Here is a 3,897-nt window from a genome sequence, read left to right as displayed (position 1 = left end):
TGTAGGGGGCTTGTTGCTAACCAAGGAGAGCTTATTAAATCACTGACATATATATACGAAGAGGCAGCTTGACAAGGGCCCACAGCTACCTTTGTACACAACAGCAGTGACAACAGTCAGCATTGTGAAGTCGAATAGAATGCAACAATAAAACAAAGTACACATTCAAAAATAATAATACTAATAACAATAATGCAATTGATGAATACAATCAAAACCTACCATGTGTATTTCTCGCAAGTGGGTGTGTGTACAGTGCAGGAAATCTACGCCAGATTTCACATAGTTGTTAAGTAGAGTAGGAACTATGTAAGTTAATTTATCTTTGGAGGGGTTTGTTTTGTCTATCTGTGTTTTTGCCGCAAAAGGTTAATGAATGAATGAACTTATTTATCGCACAGTGTGATTAGAAAGAAAGCATAGAAAGAATCAAATTCTGAAGCTGTGGATACAACTCTCCATCTGTACGTTATGTAATCAAGGGGTCGACTCAAACCATTATTGTTCCCACTGATCAGAAGCAAACCGAAGTCTAAAACTGCGAATACAATTATCCATCCTTACGTTATGTAATCAAGGGGTCGACTCAAGCCATTGTAAGTTCGCAATGATTCGCGGAACAATATAGTGTACTGAAATCTGATAATACAAGGAAAATATGAAATTTCAAGCATATTGATGATGGCGACAAGTTGGTGTTGACAATAAATCATTTGTGTACATTCAGAGGTTAAGTGAAACTTTTTTTGAGAACCTCAGGGTAAAGGTTGAACATTGTAGATGTAAAGGGCGGAAATAGAATGCAACAGTAAAATAAATGCCGATTTATTTGTAGCCAATTACAGTGCAAGGAACAACACTACGTAATAGCAGATTGATACTGAGGGAATACACTTTATTAAACAGGCAATGAAAACGCTACGTAGTAGTGATTAAATACACAAACAGTACACTAAACAGGCACGGCATAGCCGGGAATGAAATTGTAGGCGTAAATTCTTCCCGCGCAATTCGATAAAAGGAATAATATTAGATTTAATTAGTCCGCATGGAGGGTCGAAGGTCGAAAATTTCTTGCAAAGAAACCAAAAAGTCCGTCTTTGGACTGATTGAGTGTAGGGACCTCGGGCAATGCATGAGCATTCAAGATTCGACCATTCATGCTGTGGTAGGCTAGGAGCTTAACATTGAGGAACTCTTCGCAGTTAGTACTTTAAGAAACATGTATTGTGAAAAGCGGAATAATGTTAAACTTAAACAGTTCACGTAAACCAACGGTTGGTCTTGTTGAATCATGTGATTCATTAAAGGCAGAGCCTTTTCAAGATACGCAGTTGCAAAAGCTTCATGAACCATACTCACAAAAACCTCTTACGCTTGAAAGGCTGTAAGAGAAAATTCAGTCAATCGTGATGTTGGGCATATCATTAACTAAGGCAACTGGCCAATGGCATTGAGAACTTACGATTGAGAAGCTTTTGTGAATTTTGCCCCAGATCTTTCAGAGAAAAATATCAAGCTTGGTTTCGTGCGCCACCTTCTCACCAAAGATGTTGAGGCCATCTGAGTACTGCAGTTTTCTTATGATGTCCGGCTCGAGTTCGCTTGCATTAACGCCCAACGGGACAAAGCGTGGCGGTTGGGCAATGCGAACTGTTCGGTGCAGTTGGAAGCAGGCTTGGACGATGTTCTCCGGAAACATGTTCCTGCCGAAAAAAAAAACATCAAGAGGTTACGATAAACTGGCGTTTCATGCATTATAGCCAAAGTAAATCAAGCCAGCAGCAAAGGCCAAATATAGTTCCAAGTATAATAAGTGCTCGTTGATATGCAGGCGAGCTGCCATGCTCATGTTGACTGGTGTGAGACAGCAGTAAGTGAGAAGACGACACGATGGGAGGGAGGACGGCAGGAACATTATAGAGAGAAAACGCGGGGATGTTAACCAGTCTAGAAAACTTGTGTGCTACCCTAAATTGGAGAAGGGATGGAGGAGTTTGAAAGTTAGAGGAGGAGAGAAAGAGACAGAAAGATGGAGAGGGGATCACACACACACAAAGTCACACTCCTCACACAATATCGCTATTGGCCTATAACCACCGGCGCAAGTCTGCTGTGCTCAAAAATTTTAGCAACGGCTTCGTCGCCTTCATTCGCGACGACTAATATACGTAGAGATGATGCGCTTAAAATTTCGAATGACCCTCCGCTATCACTTAAGCAGCTAACTTCTTTAAACACATTTATGCACGAATTAAACCTTTTTATTCTTTGCAAATGGTTTCTTTATGGCAGCTTTGATGACCTGCATTTTGGTCCTTTTTTGTTGTATAGATGATTTATGTTGCTTATTTGATGTTTTTGATGTTATAGATGTTTTATGTTGCTTTTTGATGCTTCTTTTTCTGTGCAATTTGCACTTCATATTTGTTTCCTGTTCTTGCTGTACATCGTTTTTTTTTTTAATTTTTAACCGAGGTTCCCGTTTGGAGTCATTGACTTTGTGACCGTCGTCTGCATATTTGTTTGTACCAATCATTGTAACTTGAATTACTAATAAACTGAAACTGAAACTGATAGATATCTTAGAGTATGTAATGCCATGGTGATAGATACCTCTCTGGTATTTCTTGGGCTTGAACGCAGTGCATCACCCATCTATGCCATATGATAGCCCTACCTTATACTGTCAACCTACGAACGTTGTATCATTTTTTTTTCAGAGTCCTCACGCTCCGTCTGTCATTAAATCCGCCTTTTCCATTTTCCTGTGCTGCCCTCTGCCGTTAGGGTAGGGTTTTGGTAGGGGCTGGGACAACCGGTATTGCCAGAAGCAAAGCCTCCGAGATGGAGGGGTGTTTCGTGACTTATCCGCTAGGAGAAGGGCGCATGCGCCGTGACATCATGAAAAAGGCGGATTGCGATTAAGTGCAGATTATGTATATATAGCAGCAGAAGCACCGAGTGGCGTTTTCTGTTCAATCACAGGCAGGGCAACACCGCGGTCTTCAGAATTTACGAGTTACGCACTGACCTAACGAAGTCCAAAAACGTGTCTAGACCAGACACGCCAATCTTGCTGACGTCGGTCTCCAGGATCTGCTTGCCGGGGAAAAGATGGCGACCACGATGATGCCAACGAAAGCAGCCACATCGTGCTGGCGACGTAGTAGGCGATCACCGGGTCATCATCCTCCACAAGTCCTGGTCTCACGCGCGTCTTGCTGCGGAGAAGGGAGAATGAAAGGCAACTAAATGAAACTGTAATTTCCTGCACAAATACTACATCATATTGTCACGTGATCGTGACGTCGACGAAGAAAGCAGTCGGCGTTTGCAGAATGAAATGTTTATTTGGCCGAACTTGTGGCCGGGGAAAATGAGAACTAGAACTACAGCAATACACGCTGTACAATGATAGCGGCGAACAGGGCGTCGTCCGTCGATCAACTGACAAGCGGTCAAGCGCGTCGGCTTTTATACAGGCGCTATGGAACTTTCCAGCAATATCGCTGGTGGCGGCCTTATCTCTCGACAAAGCTGGAACATTCGCGTGCGGCGCGCAATCTTAACAAAAACGATCTACTAAAATCGTGAAGCTTCTCGAACACTGATTCGCGGCCAGCGTCGAGCGTTGATAACCGTCCTTGCTGGTCAAACTCGAACACATCAAATAAAGAAGGAGCGGGCGTGGCATTGCCCCCCTCTGAAAAAGCATCGTCCCGATGCTTGCAACAGAACATGGAAAGGAAAAAAACAAGTGCATACACAAATAAATTACAATAACAAAGGAAAAGTAAAGTCCCCAGGTACGCTAACGCGCAAAAAACGGCTTAAGGCGCACGACATGGACGACTTCAGGTCGTGCGCGGCGTCGCTGGGAGTTCGTAATGCCGT

At 43.0% G+C, this 3,897-nt stretch overlaps 1 long non-coding RNA gene across 1 annotated transcript; it reads right to left on the bottom strand.

Annotated features, from left to right (window-relative positions):
• Positions 1–1,600: 1,600 nt before the first annotated feature.
• Positions 1,601–3,151, bottom strand: LOC125757972 (uncharacterized). The gene is made up of 2 exons (XR_007415612.1): positions 3,035–3,151; positions 1,601–1,706 (listed from the first exon to the last, which is right to left on the bottom strand). It is a non-coding gene; the product is annotated as an uncharacterized LOC125757972 (long non-coding RNA).
• Positions 3,152–3,897: the final 746 nt, after the last annotated feature.

This window comes from Rhipicephalus sanguineus, chromosome 3 (assembly GCF_013339695.2).
Source record: "Rhipicephalus sanguineus isolate Rsan-2018 chromosome 3, BIME_Rsan_1.4, whole genome shotgun sequence".
In the NCBI taxonomy this organism is placed as follows: domain Eukaryota; kingdom Metazoa; phylum Arthropoda; class Arachnida; order Ixodida; family Ixodidae; genus Rhipicephalus; species Rhipicephalus sanguineus.
This window is presented reverse-complemented; position numbering and strand designations above follow the sequence as displayed.